This window comes from Mirounga angustirostris, unplaced genomic scaffold (genome assembly GCF_029215605.1).
Source record: "Mirounga angustirostris isolate CCGP_5_RB_7025 unplaced genomic scaffold, mMirAng1.0.hap1 SCAF_12, whole genome shotgun sequence".
Lineage (NCBI taxonomy): Eukaryota > Metazoa > Chordata > Mammalia > Carnivora > Phocidae > Mirounga > Mirounga angustirostris.
Window position 1 is genome coordinate 11,084,894 of NW_026991720.1, and position 19,084 is coordinate 11,103,977.

Below are 19,084 nucleotides of genomic sequence, written 5' to 3' on the forward strand. Positions count from 1 at the left end.
GTCTTCAATATTTCTCCTACATAAGTTTAGAATAGCACCAGATACTGCTATAATTTTTGCTTGAACCATCAAACACAATTTAGAAAACTTAAGAGGATAAGAAAAGCCTATGGAGTTTACTCCTAATTTTGCTTCTTTCTTTCTTCCTGATATTCCCAGTTTCCTTCCTTTCTAATTTCTATTTAGAGATATCATTTTTATACAGTTTTGTAGTGTATGGAATTCTATGTTGATAGTTTTTAATTTCACTACTTTAAGATGGTATTCTTAATTTCACTACTTTAAGATTGTATTTTGGCTTCCATGATGTTTGGTAAATCTTACTGTTCCTTTGAAAGTAATGCATTTTTTTCCCTGACCCATTGTAAGGTTTCTTTCTTTATCTTTCATTTTCTATAGTTTGACTAGTGCATTTCCAGTGAGGTTTCTTTTTATTTTTCCTTTTTTAAAAATTTGAGTGTAATTGACATACAATGTTAGTTTCAGGTGTATAACAGTGTGATTGGACTTCTCTATACATTATGCTGCGCTCACCACAAATGTAGCTGCCATCTGTCACCATACAATGTATTATAAATATCATTGACTATATTTTCAGTGAAGTTTTCTTAGGTTTATCCTGCTTGAGTTCTTTGAGCTTCTTGAATCTGTATTGATATTGCTTATCAGACTTTATAAGTTCTTGTCATTATTTCTTTAATTCATCTGTTCCATTTTTTTTTTTTTCCTTTGGGGATTAGGAAATTAAGGTTTGTTAGATCCTTGGAGTATTTCCCACAACTCTACTTTGTTCTCAAGTTCTTTCCATTTTTTTTTTCCTCCCACTGCTTTAGTTTTGGAAATATATTTTAAACTGTATTTGACTTCACCAATCCTGGCTTCAGTTGTATCCTGTCTTCTGTAAAATATATCTAATGAGTTATTTATGTTAAGATTTTTTCTTTTTTCTTTTATTTTTAGGAGAAGATTTAGAATGCTCACTTGATTATTTAACAGATTCTTATTTTCTGTTGAAATATTCTGTCATTCATTTTCAAATTTTCTTTATATCGATTATAGGTATTTTGATGTCCTTGTCTATTCCAATTATTTGGATGATCTGTGAGTTTGTTTCTAATAACAGATTTATCTCAAATTTTCCTGCTTTTTTACATGTTTAGGAATTATTAAAATTTTATGCTGAAATCATAAAGCCATAAGCTAGAGAAACTAAGAGTTTTGAGGTTTTTTTTTTTTTTTTTTTTTTTTCTAGAGAGCAGTTAAATTACTTGAAGATATCCTTGCTCCTCTTATGGCCAGATTTTAGGCTGTGTGATGATGAGTGTATTTCATTTTCTCCCTTACTACTGGGATATATAGCATCTACTTCTAGAACATGGCAATTCACCCAAGATGTGGGACTTCTGGAGTCCCAACTGAGTTCCTAAGTTTTTTACCAGTATCTCCCCATTCTGGCTGGATCTGAACTCCAGTATCTTACCCTGCATTTTTTAGTTCCAGATTCTCTGTTCTAAATTCAGTCTCTTGGCAGCTTTTTTCCTACTAGATCTCCCTTTCTTAACCAATTTCCTTAGCCCATTTTCACATAATTAAGGAGAAAACTAAGAACTCAAAAGGCACTTTCATTTATGTTTTTAGGATTTTCTCTTTATTGCTATCCCTCCTGTGGTACACTGACCCCCAGTTCCTAACTGACCTAGCAGGCTTGAACTCTGATCTCTGCTTTCTCTGATCCCTGCTTGGGTTCCATATTCCTGCATGAAGACCAGGGAAATGCCCTCCTGGGGCAGCTGCGGTAAATGTGATACTTCCCTCATGTGCATCTTCTCCATCATTTCAATGACTGTCAAACATTGCTTACTATAGGCTGTTGAGATCACGTAATTATTTACAGCAGGAGGGTAAGTCTGACACCAGTTATTTTCAAGACAATATACTATTTTTTTAACGTGTCTCTATTTTTTTTATTGTGTTATGTTAATCACCATACATTACATCATTAGTTTTTGATGTAGTGTTCCATGATTCATTGTTTGCGTATAACATGCAGTGCTCCATTCAGTACAATATACTATTTTTAATGCAAAAGTATAAAATCTTTTTCCTGCACTTAAAATTTTAACTAAAAATATAGTTAAAAGATTACTGAAGAAAAGGGGTCTTAATGACTTAATTTCATAAGAAAAGAGACTCATTTAGAAATGAAAAGTATGTCTTAGATGTTTTGGTCACTTTGATGACCTTGCCTGTAAGTCCCAGTCCCTGAATGATTATTATTTTTTAAAAATATTTATTTAGAGAGAGGGAGGGAGAGACAGAGCAAGCACATGGGGGGAGGGGCAGAGGGAGAGGGAGAATCTCCAGTAGACTCCCTGCTGAGCACAGACTGAGCCACCCAGGCAACCCCCTGCATGATTATTAATGTAGTTTATCTACTGAGAAGCCAAGTCTAGTATGTTACTCTAGTCCACCATATATTTATTAATTTATATTGCTAGTTTTTCTTTTTTAATGATTGAAAGGCATGACAAGGTGAAATATTATTGCCTGAAATATTTTGCTGCTCTGGAAAATAAAAAGGCAGAAGCTTTGAGGAAAACTTTGGCAAGACATATAAAAATAATGTGGAAGTGAGGTACTTAAGAGAATACATCTGTCTTTAATTACATGTGTTGTAACACATAAGTGGGAACTATAAGGGAGGAAGTAGGTGGGAAGGGAAAATGAAAGCACAGTATAGGAGGGATGGAGATATTTCTATAAAGAGCTGTAAGATAGTTTTAGCTTGTTTTTGCTACATACTAAGAATTTCTCAACTCTAGTTGGAACACTTGGAATTTATTAGCTATCCAGCAATGACTCTCAGTCCTTTCTTCATATGACTCACTGGTGGGATTTTAGGAATACACAGTTCAGTGATGATGTATATATTAAGCTACCGTAGTCAGAGATTTTCATTTCTCTGAAAAATATTGCTTGTTACTAGGTGATGTGAATGCTTATGATTGAACTGATTATTTAGGGCAATGTGTTGACATTTTGTTTCAACAATTAAACAAAAATATTGTCTTAAGATACTAATTTATTTCTTGAAGAAATGGGCTCTATAGATTTTTATAGCATTAAGCATATTGATAATCCAGATGTCTCATCCCTGAACAAAAATGCTCCAAACCAGAGACTATCCTCACACTTCAAAATATTTTCTACTTTCAGGTAGAGTCTTGAACAATTCACATTTTCTTATCAAACTTTACTGTTAGGTAATTTTTCTGACCTTTAAGTCATTCTCAAACAACACCTCAAAGGGAAAAGATTTGACCTAGCTAAAAGTTCTATCCTCCCCTCACACAGACCCTGTCTGCAATGCTCTATACAAGGCGTTCTTCACCTGAGCATTCCTGAGGCTGTAGATGAAGGGATTCAGCATTGGACTGAACAGACTATGAAAAAGGGAGAGCTTTTTTTCTTTCTACTGTCTTTGACTAGAGTCTGGGATCATATAAACCACCATGGCAGTGACAAAGAAAAGCCCAACCACACAGGTGGAGAAGGCTTTCTTTGGCCTTCCATTGACTGGATTTTCAGGATGGTTGGGAGGATGCTAGTATAGGAGACTAGCACCGAGCAAAGGGGCCCATTAAGTTAATTATACATTCAACAAAGATGACAGCTTCATTGATCCAGGTGTCAGCACTGGCCAGTTTGAGGACAGATAGGATTTCACAGAAGACATGGTCTACTTCCTGGGGCCCACAGAAGGGCAACCTTAGGAGGAGAATTGCATGGATCAGAGCCAGAATAAATCCACACATCCAGGAAGCAACGACCAAGCCTACACACTCTTTCCAATTCATGATGATAGTGTAATGGAGAGGGTGGCTGATCACCACAAACCCAGGACATCACCAAAATCAGCATGGAGTCTGCTTCAAATGCCCTCTCCCTCACACACGCTCTTTCTCTCTCTCTAATAAATAAAATATAAAAAAATTTTTTTTTAAATTAAAAGCTTAGGATATATTCCTAGGAGTGGAATGGCCGAGTCAAAGGACACTTCTTTCATTTTCTTGTTGAGACAAATAAAAGCAAGAAAAATAAATATTTCAAAGCTTAACTTGGACAAGAATTCCTCAGTAGGAAAGGTGGCTGACTCCACAGTTTAGACTTTGTAAAGCTGAGTTCATCCTTCCCTTGTTTTCCTACCAGATGAGTACTTTTTAAAAAAAAAAGATTTTATTTATTTGTGGGGCGCCTGGGTGGCTCAGTCATTAAGTGTCTGCCTTAATCTCAGGTCATGATCCCAGGGTCCTGGAATCAAGCCCTGCATTGGGCTCCCTGCTCTGCAGGAAGCCTGCTTCTCCCTCTCCCACTCCCCCTGCTTGTGTTCCCTCTCTCGCTGTCTCTCTCTGTCAAATAAATAAATAAAATCTTTAAAAAAAAAAAAGATTTTATTTATTTGAGAGAGAGAGAACTAGTGGGGGGGGAGGGGCAGAGGGAGAGACTCTTAGGCAGATTCCCTGCTGAGTGTGGAGCCCAACGCTGAGCTCCATCCCGAGACTTAACCAACTGCATCACACCACCCAGGTGCCCCCCTGATGGGCACTTCTACCATCCTGGCTCCTGAGAAGCATCCTTTTTAAATCTCTGACTCAAAGTAGGAATAATATCTTATCTTGGGGTTATTCTTACCATTACCTGATAAGTGGAATATGAGAAAACAGCAGAAAAAGAAGAAGAAAGAAAGAAAGAAAGAAAGAAAGAAGGAAAGAAGGAAGGAAGGAAAGGAAGGAAAGGAAGGAAAGGAAGGAAAGGAAGGAAAGGAAGGAAAGGAAGGAAAGGAAGGAAAGGAAGGAAAGGAAGGAAAGAAAGGAAAGAAAGAAAGGAAAGAAAGGAAAGAAAGGAAGGAAGGAAGGAAGGAAGGAAGAAGGAAAGAAGGAAAGAAGGAAAGAAGAAGGAAAGAAAGAAAAAGAAAAATAGAGGCTCCTCAAACTTGAATTCAACCTGCATGGTAGATATGGAGAGTCATCACTTGAAGGCAAGACTTTCACTCTAGCTGCCAGTAGATAGCAGCCAGCTATCAGCTCCTTTGGGTTGACTCAGCTGCAGCGATGCTTCATCCTAGTGCATGTGCTTCTGGTGCTGCTTCTGTTGTGGGGATACAAAGGCCCAGCCATCACGGTGCAACTGGTAGACCATAAGTGTTTCAGAGGTGCCTGTGGGGTTGAATGAGCTTTTGTTGCACTGACATTGTAGGTTTCCTGTCTCCACTTCCCTTCTACAACTGTTGATCCCTAATAAATATCCTGTGGGCAAACTCCATCTCAAACTCCACTTCTGGAGGAACCACTCTGGGATAATCTGACTAAACAACATGCAGACCTTGATCCTCCCATAATTATCTATCATCTATCTATCTATCTATCTATCTATCTATCTATCTATCTATCTATCTATCTATCATCTATCTCTACATCTATCCATCTCTATCATCTATCTTTCTTTCAATCACCTATCATATTTTTTTAAGTAATCTCTATACCCAACATGGGGCTTGAACTCATGACCCTGAGATCAAGATTCTCACATTCTACTGAGTGAACCAGCCAGGCAACCCCCATAATTACCAGCCTGAGACCTTGTCTCATCTTACCCTCTACCTTGATCTACCTGACCTTGAATCTCAAAGGGCTTGACACACTCCAGACACACCTTGTCTTAGTATTTTACTTGCTAGGTTTTTGGGGTTTTCCAAATGGCAGCTCTATCACATACACCACCCTTCATCTTCCTATATGATACTCAGCTGCCAGAACCCAAGAGATACACCCTAAGTCCTCAATGCCTTATGCTGATATATATTTTACACTTACACAAAGTCAGTCATGGGCAAGGCAGCCCTTGCTTATCTTGTAGCTATGCCTCATGGAACACAAGTTCTCCTAGTGGATCGCAGCATGGGGATAGAGGGAAGATGCATACCTGCTTACAACCACTGTAGCTTGGAAGTGGTGCACATCACATCTCACTTTTTTAGGCCAGAAACAAGCATATGTATTCATTCTAATTTCAAGGAAGATAGGAAATATAAGGAACTACATGGATATTTTATAATCTCTGTCTGTAACTTCCAAATATTTGATGGAGCTGGTTTTTACTGGCTTACTAACACTCAGGCCTTTCCCACTTTATGCTCAGTGGTGACACGGTGGATACTTGAAATTGGCCCTGGTAGGAGTATTTACACTACAATATTGGTAAACACTATAAATAAGAGCCCCTTTCTCCCTAGAAATCTCATTGTTAAACATTTACCATTCCTCATACATAACAATGTTTTTAAAACTCTATACAATGTAGTGATTTTTCTCTCAATTTTAGGGTCTACTCTAAGAATTACTCTTTTTCCTTATGTAACTGACATCAAAAATAAGACTTCTCGGGGCACCTAGGTGGCTCAGTTGGTTAAGCCACTGCCTTCGGCTCAGGTCATGATCCTGAAGTCCCGGGATCGAGTCCTGCATCGGGCTCCCTGCTCAGCGGGGAGCCTGCTTCTCCCTCTGACCCTCCCCCTCTCATGCTGTTCCTCTCTATCTCATTCTCTCTCTCAAATAAATAAATAAAATCTTTAAAAAAAAAAAAAAAGACTTCTCAACTGGACTTCATCTGCTACACAGAAGAGAACCAATTTATCATGTATTATTTAGCACAGCATCATAACATTTAAATATACACAGATGTTCTTTTATTTTGCACAGTTGCGGCAAATTTTCTACATAAATAGTTCTCAGTACATCATTGTGAGCTAAATTCACTTGCACTAAAATTGTAATTTTTCTTCATATATATGATTTTTTTAAGACCCATGCAACAGGATGATCTGAGTAATGAAAACATATTGGCAATGATTGTATATTCTTTCATATATTTAAGATGGAAATTTATTGAATGGAGAGTGCTGTGAGATCCATCTTGGACACACACAGAGGTACTCACTGTTTATCCATTGAGTGGCAACTGACCTATTCGCAGAAGTTCAAAGGGATGCCTTAAAGTGCATTAAAGTCCTCTGATATTCTGAGCCTTGACTTCTTGCTTCATTCAAGAGCTTTCTTTGCTTATACAAAAATAATTACCATAAGAACAAGACAGGCCCAGTTAAACAGTCTGGGGTAAAGATGGTCCTCACTGCTTTGGTGGATTCAGGCTGTTCTGAGCACCAACTTACTATGAGTTCAGAGTCTCTATAAGCTGATAGTTAATGTGCAGTCTTGGTCAAAGATATCAGTAAAAATAATTACATTGTCATTATAAATCTCTCGCTATTTTTAAAGACACAGTCAAGGATGAAAGAGTAAGGAATGGGATACAGAGGCCATTCAATTGAATTCACATGCTGCATTGACCATATAAAATGTATCCTGGGAATATGTATTATCATATACATTATTTTGTCCTTTTGAGTGATCACCCTGTTCATTATTATATAAAAGACACTCAAAGCTTTTGTTAAATGAATGTCATATTCAATGAAAAACACATACATTGAGGGCTAAATAGGAGATCTTGTGTTTTTGCAAAATTGTGACTTCTGCTTTAAAGAAAATTTTTACTGTTATAAATGCCAATAACTTGACAATTTTATTTGAAAAGCTATAATAAGTCAACTAATGAGTTTGGAATATATGAGGGGAAGAATGAAGGGGGGGAATCAGAGGGGGAGATGAACCATGAGAGACGATGGACTCTGAAAAACAGAGGGTTCTAGAGGGGAGGGGGGTGGGGGGATGGCTTAGCCTTGTGATGGGTATTAAAGAGGGCACGTTCTGCATGGAGCACTGGGTGTTATACACAATGAATCATGGAACACTACATCAAAAAAAAAAAAAGAATATATTGTTTCCTAAGTGTAAATTGGAATTGGTCTCTTATATTAGGCTATCATAAACCTATGAAAAAATTTTAACAAATGCATTTTGTAGTTTATATCTGATTTGCACTTACCATTTGGAGAAATATGAAGAAAAGGTTGTATTAATTAAAAGAAGAAAAGCTGCTTAAAGTAACTTGGAAGTTACAGTTTCAATGCATGGCAGACCTTTGAAGTTTTTAAACTACAAACCTGAGAGAAGCATCAGGTAAGATGGAGTAGTATCTGTGTGGGCAAAAGCTCACAGAGACAATTTCTTTTCTTTTTAAAGATTTTATCTATTTGAGAGACAGAGTGAGTGAGAGAGCACATAAGCAGGGGCAGAGGGAGAGGGAAAAGCAGGCTCCCCTACTGAGTATGGTGCCTGATGCAGGGCTTGATCCCAGGACCCTGGGATCATGACCTGAGCCGAAGGCAGATGCTTAACGACTGAGCCACCCAGGCGTCCCTCTTTTTTTTTTTTTTAAGATTTTATTTATCCATTTGACAGAGAGAGAGCAAGGGAGCAAGAGAGCACACAAGCGGGGGGCCTCTGTAGGCAGAGGCAGAGGGAGAAGCAGGCTTCCTGCTGAGCAGAGAGCCTGATGTGGGACTCGATCACAGGACCCTGGGATTATGACCCTGAGCCCAAAGCAGACACTTAACCAACTGAGCCACCGAGGTGCTCTAGACACTTTATTTTCTATAAATATGATCAAGTGAGGGAGGATTCTATAAAACAGTGTATTGAATATGTGGTATTAAATTTAGCTGCAAAAATAATTGTCTAGAGTTCAGAATTGGTTAAGAAACATCAGGAATATCAATTGTTTTCTAGACACTACTAGAAACAATCAGTGATAATTAAAATATGTTTAATCTCTAAACTGGAAAGTTAATTTAAATAAGAAAAACCTATTTCTACTGATTAGGAACACTTGCCTCTTACACATCACAATCTTACTTTCTAGACTTTCTTTCAATTGTGGTTATTTTTTATTTTGAATTATTAAATCATTTATTTCTCATTTTGGTTACCATTATGTCGATATTATTTTTTAAAAATTGACCAAAGCTAAAAATAAAAGTTATCACAGAACATAAAGTCATTATAGCAATGGAAGAGAGAAGAAAATATGAAAGCATTCGATGGTTGAACGACGACTCATTTTGTTAATTGATGCGATTAAAGCACATCAGTTCAAGAAAATTAATAGTAAAAGTACTTCCTCACCTGGTGTGCTTTCATTGAACATACAACACAGGAACCCCTGAAAAATGTTTCATGAGCTAAGGAGTTTTACTATATATCTCCATCTCTATGGTAGTTTCAGAAAATCCAGCAGCATTAGTATCCATCCCTACTCTGGGACCAAAAAAATATTTCCTAAAAGACAGATGCTACCACAGTATGATATACAGTAACATTCAAGAATAAACTGGGAGAGGGGCACCTGGGTGGCTCAGTCAGTTAGGTGTCTGTCTTTGGCTCAGGTCATGATCTCAGGGTCCTGGGATTGAGCCCTGTGTTGGGTCGGGCTCCCTGCTCAGTGGAGGGACTGCTTCTCTCTCTCTCTGCTGCCCACCCCCCTCATGCTCTTGCGTTCTCTTGCTCTCTCCCCTACTCTCTCAAATAAATCTTAAAAAAGAATAAACTGGGAGAATATACCTCAGATATAACTATAAGTCACCCTTAATTATGTCATTGTTTTGTGAAAGGCAATAAAATATTGCTTATAAACACTCTCATTAGGACTTGTTTTTAGGCTGACTGGTAGTCACTCAATGATATCAAGATTCGTAGCAAATTTTATGCTGAAAATTCTATTGGTGGAGGTCTTCATAGCTACATATTCCTAACATTATCCTTTCATCTCTGCACATCAATACCTTCATTTAGGTGTGTGAAGTCCTTTCATCTCTGTGGCTGAGTTCAGAGAGCCACAGACTGGAAAAAAATTCTTGTTTTCTTTGCCTCCTATTCATTTTCACATGAGCATCCAGTCTGGTCTCCACCCCTAATCACACTGTTGGAGATAATGTGGAGAGTGGTGTCAAATGGAGTCAGAATGCCCATGTTCACAGCTCAGCTAAGAAGAGCTCCCCATGAGAATTTCTTTGCCATTGCAGCTGCCTTGAACACAAACTCTGACTCAGGAAGGCAGACATCCTGGATATGATTTTTCTTTCACCATAGCCCAGGTGATTTCTGTTTCCTTGTCCTACGGCAATAATCCATATCCTAAACCACCTACCAATGCAAATAAGTTTCTTCTACATGTGGTGTTGTTAACTCTGGCTGTTACCTTAAGATTCTACTTCAATTTAGAGGCAATCCCACAGAGGATAGACCTAGTCCTTCTTCCAGCAGTCTCCAAAGTGAGAAATCCCAGGGTTGAAAATATTTACCTCACTTCCTAATGATGTTGGAGAATAAGTAGCTATTGTTCTCTGCACTTGTTTTATGATCAGCTCAACACAATTTTCATGACTCTGTCAGGAACTTAGATTTTCCCAGGTTGGAGGGCAGGGAGTGCCCATACTCACTATACATAACATACCTATTTCCTAAGGGAAAAAGTTTTGGTAAACATTCTTCCTGGATAGAAACAAGGATCATTTGTGTTTGACTGTCTTTGGAGGAAATATATTTGGGAAGGGCAAGAGCAGATAGATTCTCATAGAATGCAAAAAGATTTGCGAATATCTCAAAGACTTTAACCTGAGGAAAATATCACAATTTATGGGACATAACACTTGGATGTATAATAGTTCTACTAATTCAAAGTTCTTATCCCCAAGGTGGGTTTATAAGATCTGTGTCTCCCTAATATCTAATAAATGGGTGCCTACAGAGCCTGTGCTGCCATCTCTAAGGGGAGTAAATCCTTCCAAGAAGGTGCATATTTTCATCTACTGAAGAATCAGACTGGGATGTAAAGCAGTGAGATTATCATAATGACACTGGTGTTGATTTAGCTTGTATTGTGTTTCAGGACCTCAGATATATATTTTACACATACCATTTTAATATGTTATCTCCGTGTTATAAATGTGGACTATGAAGTTAGAGAAATATGTAAATTGTCCAGTCTTTCAACCACCAGCACCAAGAATAGTACAGATAACTAAATTCTTTGTTCTAAACTACTGAAGATATACTCATTTTCAAAAGTTCTTCAAGTGATCTATCAGAAAGACTTCACCTGCCCTTATGAACTCTTACTGGTTTTGTAATCCTTCCAGAATTCCCACTCATATTTCCCTGGTATGACTCATAACCTCAGAAGATAATGATTTCTCTTTATGTCTTTTGCTGTACGATTCTTCAGATTACAGTCTGTATGAATCTAATCTCAAAAATGTTCTCAAAATGTTTTTATTGTCTTGTAGTTCTAGGATTGTTGCTCCAGTGTTGTTCCACTGGGCATGTCATATAAGAAGGTGTCCACATTATTTTTAATTTATCTTAGCACATTTACATCCACATAAGGCATAAACATGATTAGGCAAGAAATGCAAATTAGTTCTTTCAAATGGGCTTTATAAGCAGAAAGCAAAACAGGAAAATTAGGTGACCTGTTGGTTGAGATAGATGAATCAGAGACGTAGAATTAGTGTGACACGCTAGCACATTAACTTCTTGAATTATTTGGTAATAATAATCAAATGAGATAATATATATTTTTTATAATTCATCGTTAAAGTTTTGAGAGTTAAAATCTTTGTTAATAGTAGGAGCATCTCTGGGGCATCTGTAGACGGAATAATGCACCGCCCCCCAAGATGTCGACATCTGAATTCCAGGAATTTAGTTAAAGATCGTGAAATACAGAGATTATCATGCATTATTCACAGGGGCCACTATAATCACAGGAGTCCTTGTAAGAGGGAAGCAGGAGGTCAGAGAGGAAAAGAATATGCTATGCTGCTGGCTCTGAGAGTGGAACCAAAGAATGTAGGCAGACTGGAAAATTCGAAGGACAGACAAGGAAATAAATTGTTCCCTGGAGCCTCCAAAAAGAACACAATCCTGCAGACATTTCAGACTTCGGACCTTTAGAATTACAGGATATATGTTCATGTTGTTTTAAGACACTAAGTTTGTGGTAATATGTTTCAGTGGTAATAATAAAGTAATATAGGAATGATCATGCTCTCAGTATTGTTACAAAATTAATCCATTTCTGACTTCTGTGGGCACCCCAATAAAAATTCAAAGAGAAATTGGTGACTTCTGGTTTTTATTTGAGCATGTAAGAGAGCTGGGAAGTCATCAGTCCTGTCTTCAGAGAAGAAAAAATCTGAACATACCGAAAACCAAAAACTCGTCATTAAAAAATTAATGAGCTGCATTTCACTAAAATTAAAAAGTTGTGCTCTGTGAAAGACACTGTTAAGAATATGAAAAGTCAAGCCATAGACTGGAGAAGACCTTTGCACATATAGGAAAAATGAGGAACTTTATTCATAATTATCTAAACTTAAAAGTTCTAAAGATGTCTTTTAATAGGTAGATAAACAAGCTGTGGTACATCCATACAGTGAAATATTATTCAGCAATAAAAGAAAGGTCCTCTAACACCACAGAAAATTTGAAGAAACCTTAAAAGCATATTTCCTTGTGAAGGAAGCCAATCTGAAATGGCTACATACTGTATGGTTTCAACTATATGACATTCTGGAAAAGGCAAAACTATGGAGATATTAAAAAGATCAGTGACTGCAGAAAGAGAAATTAAGGAATTGATCCTATTTATAACCACACCAAAAACAGTAAAATACCTAGGAATAAGCCTATCCAAAGAAGTGAAAGACCTGTACTCTGAAAACTATAAAATACTGTTGAAAGAAATTGAAGATGACACACAGAAATGGAAAGACATTCCATGCTCACGGATTAGAAGAATAAATATTGCTAAAATGTCTGTACTACCCAAAGCAATCTACACATTTAATACAATCCGTACCAAAATACCACCAGCATTTTTCACAGAGCTAGAACAAAGGATCTTAAAATGTGTATGGAACCACAAAAGACCCCAAATAGCCAAAGCAACCTTGAAAAAGAAAAGTAAAACTAGAGGCATCACAATTCCAGACTTAAAGCTCTATTACAAAGCTGCAGTCATCAAGATAGGATGGTACTGGAACAAAAAGAGACACGTAGATCAATGGAACAGAGCAGAAAACCCAGAAAGGAACGCACGACTATGTGGTCAATTAATATTCGACAAAGCATGAAAGAATATCCAATGGGAAAAAGACAGTCTCTTCAACAAATGATGTGGGGCAAATTGGACAGGAACATGCAAAAGAATGAAACTGGGCCACTTTTTTACATCATACACAAAAAATAAATTCAAAATGGATTAGAGACCTAAATATGAGACAGGAAACCATAAAACTCCTAGAGGAGAACAGACAGTAACCTCTTTGACATTGGCCATAGCAACTTCCTTCTATATACGTTTCCTGAGGCATAGGGAAACAAAAGCAAAAATAAACTATTTTTCATCAAAATAAAAAGCTTCTGCACAGTGAAGGAAATAATCAACAACACTAAAAGGCAACATACCTGAATGGGGGAAGATATTTGCAAATGACATGTCTGATAAAGGGTTAGTATCCAAAATCAATAAAGAACTTATCCAACCCAACACCCAAAAAATGAATAATCCAATTAACAAATAGTGAGAAGACACAAATAGACACACAGATGGCCAACAGACCCACGAAAAGATGCTGATCATCAGGGAAATACAAATCAAAACTAAAATGAGATATCACCTCATACCTGTCAGAATGGCTAAAATCAACACAAGAAACAATAGGTGTTGGCAAAGATGTGGAGAAAGGGGAACCCTCTTGCACTGTTGGTGGGAATGCAAACTGGTGCAGCCACTCTGGAAAACAATATGGAGGTTCCTCAAAAAAGTTAAGAATAGAACCACTCACAGCAATTGCACTACTAGGTATTTACCCCCAAAATACAAAAATACCGATTCAAAGGGATACATGCACCTGGTGTTTATAACAGCATTATAGCAGCATTATCTATAATAGCCAAATCATGGAAACAGCCTAAGTGTCCATCAGCTGAGGAATGGATAAAAATGTGGTACGTACACACACACACACACACACGAATATTACTCAGCCAGCTAAAAGAATGAAATCTTGCCATTTGCAATGATGTGGATGGAGCTAGAGAGTATTATGCTAAATGAAATAAGTCAGTCAGAAAAAGACAAATACCACAGGATTTCATTCATGTGGAATTTAAGAAACAAAACAAATGAGGAAAGGGGAAAAAAAGAGAAAGGCAGACCAAGAAACAGACTCCTAACTATAGAGAACTAATAGTTACCAGAGGGGAGGTGAGTAGGGGGATGGGTGAATTAGGTGATGGGGATTAAGGAGTGCACTTGTTGGGATGAGCATCAGGTATATGGAAGTGTTGAATCACCAAATTCTACACCTGAAACCAATATTACAGTGTATGTTAACTGTTAATTTAATAAAAACTTAAAAAAAATAAAATCAGTGGTTGCCAGGGGTTTGGGTGGAGAGAGGGAAAGATGAATAGGTAGAACACAGCAGATTTGTAGAGTAGTGAAACTATTCTGTAGATTACTGTAATGATGGATACATGTCACTATACATTTGTCAAAACTCATGGCATGTAGAACACAGAGTGAATGCTAATGTAAACTTGGACTTCAATGAATAAAAATATATCAATATTGGCCCATCAATTATAACAAATGTACCACATATGATGCAAGATATTAAAAATAGGAGAGCCTGTGTGGGGAGGGATGAGGGAGTATATGGAACTCTCAGCTTAGTACTCAATTTTTGTGTAAACCAAAAACTGCACTAAAAATAAAGTTAATTAAAAAAAACATTAATGACTTACCTGACAATTGAATATCAAATTAAATCTGTTATTCAGGTGAAAGTCCTTAATAAAGAGAACGTTTTCAAAACTAAAGAAATGCTTAGCTGACGACTACAGAAAAACACACTTTCTACAAAAACATTAGCCTGAGTACTGCTCATTCCTGTTTCCCAAATCCAGAGGACTTTCTACCACCATGAAAGGTAAGTGATGTTAGTTATTTCAAACTTATCTCACATCTCTTGGTATCACCCCAAACCATTTTAAGATGAATTGATTAAAACACTAAAAATATTGGTAGGAAAATTTATCCAAAAATCTCTACAGGTGAGCCAATCTTGCCATACTGGCAATTACCATAAGCCAGAAATAAATGTTAACATTAAATCAGTGCTCAATGTCTTACCTTCCAGGCCCATTTAAACATTTTCAAATGGACTTCCATTGACTTTATCATAACTTGAAATGTGTCTTAAAATTTATATAATCCCAGTTGAATTAAAGATTTCCACAACTTTTCATCATTTACTTGGATGTTATTTCAAATAGAATTCAGAGTTTCTTGTTTATTTCACTGCCCTCACAATTGGTGAGATAGAAGCATATTGCTCTTCAGTATTATCTTTATTAAAATTATGGTCTTACAAAGCCAGATTGAGCACCTCTCATGGTGATATAATCAATAAAGACAGCTTTTTGTATAGTTATCAAATGAAGGGTATCTTTAATATTTTATTGCAGAAAATATACATAAAATTTTAATGATTTTTAAATGTGCAGTTCAGTGGCATTAAATTATTCACATTGTGTATCATCACCATCACCAGCATCCATCTCCAGAACTTTCTCATCCCAAATGGAAACTCTGTCCCCATTAAATAAAAATTCCCCATTCCTCCGTCCTCCAGTCCCTGTAACCACTATTCTATGTTTCCATAACTATGACTGTTCTAGGCATCTTTTTTGCCTGTCAGCTTGCTAAGTGATTGCCAATATTGTTGAATTTTTCAGAAAACCAATTTGTATTTTCATTTTTTTCTTCTACTGAGGGTTTTTCTATTCTCTAGTTCATTTACCTCTGCCCTAATCTTTATTTCCTTCCTTCTGCTAATTCAGGATCTGATTTTTCTTCTTTTTCTAGTCCTTTGACGTATAAAGTGGGGCTGCTAATTTGCAACTTTTGTTCTATTTTAATGTAGGAGTTTACACTATAAACTACCCTCTTAGTACTGCTCTTGCAACATCCCATTTTGGTTTGTTGTGTTTTGTTTTCATCTCTCTCCAGCTAGTTTTTAATTTCTTCTCTTCATCTCTTGGTGAATTTTTCACTTCAGTTATTGTATTCTTCAACTCCAGAATTTGTTTTGTTCTTTTTCAGTTTTTACCCCTTGGGGATATTTTCATTTTGTTCATGTATCATTTTCCTTGATTTGTTTATGTTCTTTTATATCATTGAGGATCTAGCTTTAAAATGATTATATTGGGTTCTTTGTCAGTAATTCATAAATTTGCGTTTCTTTAGTGGTGGTTTCCAGAAATGAATTTTGTTCCTTTGGCCCATGGTTTCCTGGTTTCTTTGCATATCTTGTGAATTTTAGTTGAAATTTGGGCTTTTGGAAAAACAGCTACCTCTCCTAGTCTTTACTGTCTTCATGAAGAGAAGATCTTGGGCAATCTGCCCTGCTAGAAATTCTGGGGACCTCTCCAACCTTTAGAGGGGATGTAGCTTCTCTGAGCTGGCATATGTATTTTCTCAGTTAAAGAGGTTTGCCTGCTTTTTCTCTGGAGCCTGTAAACTCTTGCTCCCCTTGGTGTTTGTCTGAGATGCTACAATATCCCTATTGGCAGGAAGTTGGAATGTTTGCCTTCTCAGTGCCCCCAACATGGCCCCCAAACTGCCATTCTTATCAGTGCTCTAAATCACACCAGATGGAAAACAATCCCTCAGGCCAGGCCCTGAAAGCCAGAATGTCATACCCATGGTCCACTCATCTCCTTCCCTCCAGAGGGAAAGCAGAGTTAGGAATCTTCTGATCACACCACACTGGGCCAGTGATGGGGAGTGACTAGGGCAGGAAAAATGCCATGGATTTGCCTGATCACTCTACTGTATTTCTTCTTGGCTTTGTGCTTGTCTGGGTGCTGCAGCCTCTTAACTGGTTTTTCACAATGGCAATTGATCTATATATTATTGTCTCCATGGAAGAACGAGGGCCCAGGGATTTTTATTCCGCTACCTGGTTAATGTAACTCTGATAATTCTCATCATTGAATCATGCCTCTTCTTGGGGAATTTTCTTGAGTTTTATTGCACCACCAATCACCTCTTAAGGAGAAAAGTTCCCTGATGCAAAATTCTAACTTCCTTTATATTGCCCTCTAAACATTCCTCAGACTGTAAATGAGGGGGTTCAGCAATGGGTTGAAGAGGGTGTAAAACAGGGTAAGGATTTTCTGCTCCTCCTCATGTTGGCTATTGTCTGGAGCCAAATAAACCATTATGGCTATGCCAAAGTAGAATCCAACCACACAGAAGTGGGAGGAGTAGGTGGAAAAGGCTTTTCTGTGCCTCTCCTTTGTCTGGATCTTCAGGATGGCCCAGAAGATGTGAATGTAGGAGACCAACATCAGGGAAAGGGGCCCAACTAAGATAAACACACCACCAGTAAAGACAAAAACTTCACTGATCCAAGTATCACCACAGGCCACTTTGAGGATAGATAGGATTTCACAGAAGTGGTTCACCTCCTGGGGCCCACAGAAGGTCAACTTTAGAGAATTAGATGCACTAGGGCCCGGGAAAACCCACACACCCAGTAGTGACAAACAGGACCATGCACACTCTCCAGTTCATGATGATGGTGTATTGGAGTGGATAGCAGATTACCATGAACCGGTCATAGACCATCACAACCAAAATCAGGCACTCTGCTCCAGCAAAAGTCACAAAATTATCTGCATAGTACATAAGACAAAAAAGATAGTTTTTTTGTGTATCACTAGGTTTTCCAGCATATTGGGCAAATTGCTGGAAGCATAGTGTATGTCAATGGTAGCCAAATGAGAAAGGAAGAAATACATGGGGGAGTACAGTCTGAGGTCTAGCCAAATGAGTCCCAAGATCATGCCATTTGCCAGCAGGTTGAAGATATACAACAGGGAGAAGATACAGAAGAGGAGCATTTCAATGTCTTCACTGAGCTGGAATGCCACTAGGATGAATTCCATGATCCATAATTGGTTGCCCCCCATTCCATGATAGTTTATAAAGGACTGAAGTGGGATAGAAAGGTCAGAGCTGGAATGAATCAATGAAAATTGAATTCAATGAAAATTGAAGTTATTTACCTCGAACTCAGAGGAAGCTTGTATGCTTGTCCCTACTTGACTTTTTCTCTCCAATATTTTAGTTTAAAATTTTTTATTCGAAGTAATTCGAACTTTCAGATCAGTATCCAAAAATTAAAACAATACTATGTACATTTTACCAAATTGCTTTTTTTTTTTTTTTTAAGATTTTGTTTGTTTGACACAGAGAGAGAGAGAGTGCACAAGCGGTGGGGGGGGGGGGAGGGGGGGAGGGGAGGTGGCAGAGGAAGGGGGAGGGGGAGAAGCAGGCTCCTGGCTGAGATCATGACCTGAACGGAAGGCAGATGCTTTAACCGACTGAGTCACCCAGACACCCCTACCAAGTTGTTTTAAAGTTTACTTTATCATTTCTTTTTTTCTATATACACCTTAATTTTTTTCTGGATCACATGAGAGTAAAATGCAGCCACAATGCCAATTTGTCCCTAAACTTTAGTATTTTTTTCTAAGAACGAGATTCATCTATCCTCAGGATAATTAACCAAAATCAGGAGATGTAATATTAACATGATTCTCTATTCTAGACACAGCATTTTCTGCCCCTCTGGTCCAAGATGTAATCCAATATCACATATTTTATCTCCTCTAATCTGAAATCACTCAGACTTTACCTTAAAATTGATATTTTTAAAGTGTCTCTTGATTTGGGTTTTCCATTGATTGCCCATTTTTTAGTTCAAAATATACATTTCTGATAGTATATTAAAAAGTGTCCTTCTTGGGGCACCTGGATGGCTCAGTCATTAAGCGTCTGACTTTGGCTCAGGTCATGATCCCAGGGTCCTGGGGTTGAGCCCACATCAGGCTCTCTGCTCAGCGGGAAGCCTGTTTCTCCTTCTCCATTCCCCCTGCTTGTGTTCCCTCTCTCGCTGTGCCTCTGTCAAATAAATAAAATCTTAAAA

At 37.6% G+C, this 19,084-nt stretch overlaps 1 pseudogene; it reads right to left on the reverse strand.

Annotated features, from left to right (window-relative positions):
• Positions 1-3,287: 3,287 nt before the first annotated feature.
• On the reverse strand, positions 3,288-18,065 carry LOC123835889 (olfactory receptor 2A2-like; annotated as a pseudogene).
• Positions 18,066-19,084: the final 1,019 nt, after the last annotated feature.